This window comes from Eptesicus fuscus, chromosome 9, assembly GCF_027574615.1.
Source record: "Eptesicus fuscus isolate TK198812 chromosome 9, DD_ASM_mEF_20220401, whole genome shotgun sequence".
NCBI lineage: Eukaryota > Metazoa > Chordata > Mammalia > Chiroptera > Vespertilionidae > Eptesicus > Eptesicus fuscus.
In genome coordinates this window covers 34,084,719-34,094,415 of record NC_072481.1, presented here as the reverse complement: position 1 = coordinate 34,094,415, position 9,697 = coordinate 34,084,719, and positions in this window count along the sequence as shown.

Here is a 9,697-nt window from a genome sequence, read left to right as displayed (position 1 = left end):
CTCGATCCCCAGTGTGGGGCATGCAGGAGGCAGCTGATCAATGATTCTCATCATTGATGTTTCTCTCTCCCTTTCCCTTCCTCTCTGAAGTCAATAAAAATATTTTTTTTTTTGAAGAAAGAAAATGGGAGCAGCTGTGTTCATAGGCACCTTACTCAAGCTAGATAAATCAGAGTTAATCCCTAGTCTGAGAGACTCTTAACCAGATTTCTATTTATGGTTTTCAGGTATTTCTGATACCCACTATATAATTAACCATTTTTTCCCTTTCTTCTAAATACTCTCCATGTAATTAGTTCCTTTTTTTTCTTTCTCTCGGGAAAAACAATTAATTAACAAAATATAATATTACCTTCTGTGTTTAAATTACTCATGACTAGACCTGTGCATATCTTCCCAAGAGATAAATCATATCTAATAAATAAAGAGAAACTTGCCTATATTACTGAAAGTCTCATAACTATCTCCCTACTTTTTTTTTTTGCTTTTGAACATTCATTTACTAAACTGGGTAATATTTTGAAACATAAATCAGATTACCACAATTCCCTTCTCAAAATCTTCCAATGTCTTCCTATTGTACTAAAATTCTAAACTCCTTACCATCTCCTCTACAGCTTCATATGATGCAATTCTTTCCTGCCTGATAGACTTCATTTCAAATCACCTCCCTGTAGCTCAGTACATTCCAGCCACCTGGCTGTTCTGTTTTTTGAACATACCGCACTTATTTCTGCCTTAGGCTTTTGTACTTATTGTTCCCTTTGCTTATAATAATCTGCTTCTAGAGTCTGCATGGCTGGCTCCTAAATATTATTCCAATTTCATTTCAAATACTACTTTCTTAGAGGGGCCTTACTTGACCTTCATGCAGAATAGGATCCCAGAAGAAAAGAAAAAAACAACAAAACAAAAACAACCTGTGGTGTTGTACTGGGTTGGAATTAGAGATATCAATATGTATATGTGTGTGTATTATATGTGTGTATTTACTTATTTACACTGATACCTATAATACTATATATTTATACTATGTATGTTCATTCCACATATGTTAATACTGATAACCCAGGGGCAAAAGCACAATTAATGCCCAGATCTCAGTTTCTAAAAACTATTCCCCACTCAAAGGAAACAACATTCCTTGAAGAAATGGCCAATTTTAGGGCTATGGCAAGGAAAGTACAAAGTGAACCTGGAACATTTGCCTGTGCTTAAAGTAAGCAAGTGCTCATTAATTGATGGGACCATGCCAAAAGGACACCTGAGCTAGCTTGAAGGACTTCTACTGGTCGAATTAGAGAAAAATTTGGGATCAAGGTTAACAGTAGATTATAACATGTTAATTAAAAAGAGATCCATGAGTTATCCATACTGACAAAGCTTTTAAAATGTAAAGGGGATAAGTATAGAAAGCCAACTAATAAATGTGGAAAGAATGATAGAATTAGGAAATCACCATTTTGCAACCTCCTTAGTAATGACTTACGCAAAAAGTCAACATATATTAAAACATTAGGTTTAAAATTGTTGAGAACATAATATTCAGTCTCAAAGAATCACCCACATATTTTGTATAAAAACGGAAGAAAGTACTTTACAATAAAAAATATATGTCAGGTCGATATGGCTAAGTGGATAGAGCATCAGCCTGCAGACTGAAGGGTCCCAGGTTCGATTCCTGGGCATGAGCCCAGGTTGCGGGCTCGATCTCCAGTAGGGGGTATGCAGAAGGCAGCTGATCAATGATTCTCATCATTGATGTTTCTCTCTCTCTCCCTTCCTCTCTGAAATCAATAAAAACATATTTTAAAAATATGTATGTCAGACACTTCTCTCAAGAAGACATGCAAATGGCCAACAGATACATGAAAAAATGCTTAACTTCACTAGCATTTGAAATGCAAATCAAAACTACAATAAGATACCACCTCATTGAATCAGAATCAAATAGTGGCATTTGCAGTCAAATTAAAAATAAGTTGTATTCTTTCCTGGATGATGAAAGGAAGTTTGTCCTTGGTAATATGTGACTATCCAGGAGGCTATTAAGAAAAGCTTCTGGCCCTAGCTGGTTTGGCTCAGTGGATAGAGCATCAGCCTGCGGACTGAAGGGTCCCAGGTTCAATTCCGGTGAAGGGCATATACCTTAGTTACAGGCACATCCCCTGTGGGGGGGTGTGCGGGAGGCAGCTGATCGATGTTTCTAACTCTCTATCCTTCTCCCTTCCTCTCTGTAAAAAATCAATAAAATATATTTTTTTTAAAAAGAAAAAAGAAAAGCTTCTGTCACAACAGCGGCTGAGGCTGGATTGTACTGGGAGCCAGATGCTTCCTAAAGGGAGGGGCTACTTACTAACACATTCCTATATGACCTTTAACTGCAAACACTGTGCCACAGAGCTCTCCTTCACTGACACCAAGGCAAAAGGGTTGGGTTTTCTTTTTTTTCTTTTCCTGTTTTGGACCTTTTTTTTCCCTCCCTCCTTCAAACTTAAAATATTTCATCCAATCCCACGTTGCTGGCTACATATATAAGTTTTATACTATTTTCTTCTTTCTACTTTCTTTAGTGTTACTCTTTTTCTAACTTAAAAAAAATTTTTAAATATATTTTTATTGATTTCAGAGTGGAAAGAGAGGGAGAGAGAGATAGAAACATCAATGATGAGAGAGAATCATCGATTGGCTGCCTCCTGTATGCCCCACACTGGGGATTAAGCCCACAATCCAGGAATGTGCCCTGACCGGGAATCAAACCGTGACCTCCTGGTTCATAGGTTGATGCTCAACCACTGAGCCATGCTGACTGGACCCATATAGGTTTTAAGTGTACAACTCAATAAAACATCATCTGCACACTGCATCATGGGCCCATCACCCCAAGCAGTCTCTTTCCATCCCCATTTTCCCCGCCTTTGCCCACCTCCACCTTTCTCTCTCCCTCTGGCTATCACCATTCTGTTGTATGTGTCTTTGTGATATCTATATATATGTATATAAAGAGCCAGGGTCCATAACATCCAAAATGACCGAAGGGACGACTGAATGCCAGGCTGCGCACGCAGCAGGCTTGGGTGGGTGGGGACTGGCAAGCGGGCTAAACTGCTGACCTCTAGGAGAGAGAGAGAGGTGGGACTGAGCAGCAGCCACCGCAGGCTGCTGGCAAGGCCTGGAGAGAGAGAGAGGCAAGGGCTGACTCTCTCTCTCTCTCCGGGCCTCGCCAGCAGCTGAGCCTCTCTCTCTCTCCGAGAGGTCAGCAGTTCAGCCCGCTCGCCAGCAGCCTGGGGAGGCTACTGATCAACCCTGCCTCTCTGATCAGGCCCGGAGATAGGCCCGGAGACACTGACTGGCATAGAAAACGACCAATCAGAACCAAATCTGAGTGAGCTGCAAGGAGCCAATGGCTGCCTAGGAGGCGGAACTTTTGACGCTGATTGGCATAGAAACCAACCAATCAGAACCTAATCTGAGTGAACTGTGAAGGCAGAACCTAAGGTGGGGGCTGAGAAGGGTTTTTAAGGGCAACAGCCATTTGGTGTAAGGTGTAAGAAAGCGGTTCAATTTTTTCCTGACTGGTTTGGCAGTATAGTGCACATGGCTGGCTATCAGTCCAGATATAAGGATTATGTATTTTTGTCTGACAAGAGCATCTCCTCCTGCTGAAAAAGGCTCCCCTCCCCCCCATTTAAGCAATCCTATCCCATATAATCTATCTATACTAATAAAAGGGGTAATATGCTAATTAGACCGGGTCAACTGGCCATCTTCCAGACGTACGACTTCCTTCTGGACAAAGCCATGGTGGTAGGGGCCGAGGCAGAGGCAGTTAGGGGTGATCAGGCCAGCAGGGGAGGGCCGTTGGGGGTGAGATCAGGCCGGCAGGGGAGGGCAGTTGGGGGCAATATCAGGCCGGCAGGGAAGGGCCATTGGGGACAAGATCAGGCCAACAGGGAGGGCAGTTGGGGGTGAGATCAGGCCTGCAGGGGAGGGCAGTTGGGGCGAGATCAGGCCAGCAGGGCATGGCAGTTGGGGGAGAGATCAGGCCAACAGGCAGAGGCAGTTAGGGGCTATCAGGCCGGCAGGGGAGAGCAGTTAGGGGCGAGATCAGGCTGGCAGGAGAGGTCAGTTAGGGGCGATCAGGCAGGCAGGCAGAAGCAGGGGTGATCAGGCAGGCAGGCAGGTGAGTGGTTAGGAGCCAGTGGTCCCAAATTGTGAGAGGGATGTCCAACTGCCAGTTTAGACCCAATCCTGCTGCAGGATCCCTGTGGGATAGGACCTAAACTGGCAGTCAGACATCCCCCAAGGGGTCCCCAATTGGAGAGGGTGCAGGCTGGGCTGAGGGAAACACCCCCCCCCCCCATGCATGAATTTCATGCACCAGACCACTAGTGTGTGTGTGTGTATATATATATATATTAAGCATATATATGTTTTGCTTAATCCCTTTACCTTTTTTCATCCAGTCCCTCAACCCCCCTCCCCTCTGACAGCTGTCAGTCTGGTCTCTGTGTCCATGCCTCTGTTTCTGTTTTGTTTGTAAGTTTATTTTGTTCATTATATTCCACATATAAGTGAAATTATATGGTACTAGAGGCCTGGTGCATGAAAATTCATGCACTGGAGGGGGGGGTCCCTCAGGCTGGCCTGCCCCCTCTCACAGTCTGGGAGTCCTCAGGAGTGGGAGGCGACCTGGCAATCAGGGGAAGGCAATGCCCCATCACACCTCTGCTGCTGCCACTGCTGGCAGTGCAAGCCTCGGCCAGCCCTGGTTACCTGAGCCTGGGGCAGCCCTGGATGGCTGGGTAGCCACCATCCGAGGCTTGCCTGTACCTTAGGCCGGCCCTGGGTGGCTGGGGGGGGGGGGCTGAGGGGACTGGGGGACTCTGGAGGCAGGTGCCTGCTGCCCCAGCGGGGCTGAGGGGACTGGGCACTGCCATCTTGTGGCTGTGGGTGCCCCCATCTTTGAGGGCATGGCAGTCAATTAGCATATTCCCTCCTTATTGGCTGTGGGTGCCACCATCTTTGCGATGGTGTGAGGGTCAATTAGCATATCCCCTCTTTATTAGATAGGATTTGTTTTTCTTTGACTGGCTCGTTTCACTCATCATAATAATCTCCAGGTCCATCCATGCTGCCTCAAAAGGTAAGATTTCCTTCTTTTTTATTTTTTATGGCCAAGTTGTATTCTATTGTGTAAGAAAACCCCAAATATTCTACCAAAAAACTAGTAGATCTAATAAATGAACTTGGCAAAGTAGCAGGATACAAAATTAATATTCAGAAATCAGTGGCATTCTTGTACACCAATAATGAACTCTCAGAAAGAGAAATTAAGTAAACAATTTCACTTACTATTGAAAAAACAATAATAAGGTACCTAGGAATAAATGTAACCAAGAAGGTAAAAGACCTATACTCAGAAAATTATAGGATACTAAAGAAAGAAATTGAGAGAGATACAAATAAGTGGAAGCATATACCATGTTCATGGATTGGAAGAATTAACATAATTAAAATGTTTATACTACCCAAAGCAATCTATAGATTAAATGCAATTGCTATTAAAATACCAATGGCATATTTCACAGATCTAGAAGAAATATTCCAAAAATTTATATGAAACCAAAATAGATCCCAAATACCTACAGCAATCTTAAGAACAAAGTTGGAGGTATCACAATACAACTATGTGAAATCATTATAGTCAGTTGTGGGCAATTTTTTTTTAACTTTTTTTAAAAAATATTTTTTATTGATTTTTTACAGAGAGGAAGGGAGAGGGATAGAAAGCTAGAAACATCTACCTACCGGGGATGTGCCCACAACCAAGGTACATGCTCTTGACCAGAATCGAACCTGGGACCTTTCAGTCCGCAGACCGATGCTCTATCCACAGAGCCAAACCGATTTTGGCTGTGGGCAATATTTTTGTAATAAAATGAATAAAATAGAAAATATACTGTATGACACATAGCAATGGTTAGTATTATTTTGGGAACATTTTGTTTCAGATATATATGTATACTAGAGGCCTGGTGCACAAAATTCCTGCATGGGTAGGGTCCCTAGGCCTGGCCGGTGATCAGGGCTGATTGGGCTTTCCGGCTGCCAGCCAGGGCCTTCCTTCATTCCGCATCACCCCCTGGTGGTCAGTGCATGTCATAGTGAGCAATCGGTCTCCCAGTAGAACTCCCACAGGGACAATTTGCATATTAGGCTTTTATATATATAGATAAAAGTGTGTCACCTGGATCATACTGTAAAATGTGTTTCTTACTATAGGTTTTGGGGTGGTTGTATTTTATGTTTCAAACCTGTGTTGCTCAATATATGTTCCAGAAATACCTACATTAGAATCATCTGGATACCTGCTAAAAATACAGATTCTTGAACTCCACTGCCCAGAATCAGAATTTCTGAGGGTAGAGAATAGTAATCTACATTTCAGCTATTTCCCCAGATAAATCTCACCCACACACACTAAAACCTGAGAACTAGTGCATTAAGCCTACAGAAATTATCCAAACATTAGCTATTATTATATAATTAAACTAATTTCTTCATTCAAACACTATTTATGGAACACAGCTCTACTAGGAGCTCTGTGAAGAGCAAAGAGGAAGGGGTAGTTCATCTGTTTTGAGTAATGTAGCATCTACACTGTTCTGGTATTTTGTTGCTCTGATATGTTTTCTTACACTTAACTTTTATTTAGAAAAGACAACTAACTCTAAGGCAGGAATTGCCTTTGTAAACTCTATACATCAAAGAGTTTACAAAGCTTCCTAAGGTATTGCTCTCCTCAGCTCTCAGAAAGTTGAATTATGAATTACTTCTAAAAGTGTGTCATTTTTAGAAGCACTAGTGAAGGCACAAGATGGTTAAATTTTTGTAATTAATAGTCAAATGTAGATTACTGCTCAAAATGTGGTCCACAGACCAGAAGCATCGGCACCATCTGGAAGATTGTTAGAAATGCCGAGTCACAAGCCCATCCCAGACTACTTTAATGTTTGAGAAGCACTGTACTAAAGAAAACATGTAATCAGTTACCTAACTTTTGGTGTTGTTTTTTTGTTTTTTTTTTAAATATGTTTTATTGATTTTTTACAGAGAGGAAGGGAGAGGGATAGAGAGTTAGAAACATCGATGAGAGAGAAACATCAATCAGCTGCTTTCTGTGCACCCCTTACTGGGGATGTGCCTACAACCAAGGTACATGCCCTTGACCGGAATCGAACCTGGGACCTCTCAGTCTGCAGGCCGACGCTCTATCCACTGAGCCAAACCGGTTTCGGCTAACTTTTGGTGTTTTATAGGTATTACTTATTGACTATAAAATTATATGATCATTGTAGAAATTTTTGAAAAGTGGGGCAATTCATCCTTAATATAAAATGTATTCATAATTCCATTCCCTTTTCTTCTGAAAACATAAAAATATACATATTTTACAAAATTGCAATCATACCATATAGAGGATTTACATCTTTCTCTTTTCATTTAATTTATCATGAGTATTTCCAACAGTTATTTAAAAAAAATAAAGTGTTACCTAGTTAAGATTTCCTTAGTATGGATAAGATAAAATGATGAATGAAGGCAGGCCATAAATGTGATATCCAATTCTAAAATGGCAGAGTTAAAAGGGGACTTAGATGTTATTTTGTTTAAACTTTTCAAGTATAGTTAGAGAAATTTACGCACAGGTAGAAAAAGTGTCTCACGGAAGGTAATTTGCTTAGGTAAACAAATGCACTGATTGAACTATTATTGTGTATCACGACCCGCGACAGGGTGACCAACTGTCCAGTTGCCTGGAACCGTGGGGTCCCAAAGATGTGGGACTTTCACTGCAAAACTGGAACAGTCCCAGGCAAACCTAGACGGGTGAGCACCCTATTGTTAAGCTTTAGAGACAGAGCAATTTATATCTGGCCTCTGCTGTCAAGTGGGAGAGACGCCTTTGTGACCAGATCATTACAATATGGTGTGATTAAGTACCAGAAGAGCACACAGACTGAATGAGGTGAGACTTCTGGGATCCTGAAAGCTATGGAAAAAGAAGGAATTTAAGCCAGAGTTAGGAACGGGTCAGTTTAGAAAGAATTCTCATCTGAAGGATCACTACAATAAATTGCTGAGAATTTACTGTGTCTAGCACTATGCTATTTATTATCTCATTTAATCTTCACAACTACGTAAGTTTAGATTTGTCATACGAGTGATGAAAATGCCATTGGAGGGTTTTAAGCAGAAGATTAATATAATTGTGTACTTTAAATATAAAATATTACTCTGGTGGTATGTAAAGTGCTTTTAAAAAATCCACTATATATGTGCTATTTTGAAATACTTTTAACTTAACTTCATCCCCAAGGCCAGTTTCATAAGAGGAATTTCAGATTCCCAATACAGTTTAAGATCAAATTAACTCTTCTGTCTATTTCTTTCAATGTCTTCTATTGACTTTCAACCAATGTACAATGCTAAAAATTGTGTAAGGAGCCCTAGCCAGTTTGGCTCAGTGAATAGAGCATCGGCCCTCAGACTGAAGGGTCTTGGGTTCAATTCTGGTCAAAGGCACATACCTCAGTTGCAGGCTCCATCCCCGGTGCACACAGGAGGCAACCAATTGATGTGTCTCTCTCATATCGATGTTTCTCTCTGTGTGTCTCTCCCCTTCCCACTCTCTCTAAAAACCAATGGAAAAATATCCTCGGGTAAGGATTAACCAGAAACAACAACAAAAAAAATTGTGTAAGGAAATCATGCTATTAGGTTTTATAATAGGGGCTTCGCTTCCTCTGTTGACTGTGTGGCAATAAAACAGCAACCATTTGACCTCCAGTAGAAATAATTATTTTAGATGTTTACAGTAATTTTTTTCTTGTTTCCAGGAAAATCAGAGGTCTCTACTCCTAAATTACAATAATTTATAAAATATTCAGATGCATATTTGACCCAGTTATCGGGTTTTTAAAATTTTCATATTTGCAGTCAACATTTTCACTGTCATTGTTCCATTTCTTCATCAAAGAGCCATTTCCATTCATTAAACTGAACAGCTATTTGAATTTCATAGTAGTATCATCCAGACTCTCATTTCCTATTATGCCTAGAGTCATACAAATGAACTTTATTATCATTAATTATAAGTATAATAATCACTCATTAGAAATGCCATTTCTTTACAACTTCCAGATCGCCTAAGTTCATGCATGATAAATTGGCTCTCCAAATGAATTCCTGGCAGAGGCTGCAGTGAGAGCTCCACCATGTGGCTTGTGGCTGAGAAGAGCTCCCACTGTGGGAGCGCACTGACCACCAAGGGGCAGTTCCTGAATTGAGCATCTGCCCCCTGATGGTCAGCATGTGTCATAGCACCAGTCATTCCTGGTTGTTCTGCCATTAGAGCCAATTTGCATATTACCCTTTTATTATATAGGATGTAGCAGAAAGTCAAGCAACTTGACTTCAGAGCAGTTCAGTCAGGGCTTCTCAATTGCTCTTCAGTTGTCTCATCTCTGACCTATGAATATAGTTCCTATAACATAATTCTTGAACTGTTTTTTCCCCATGGACACAAATTAGCAGCTAGCAGAAGGGAGGTTATATGCTTTCTTGTGTACATGCAGAGGGAGAAAGCACTGTTTCTCAAAACCAGCAAACGGAAGTCCCAAACTCAAACTAC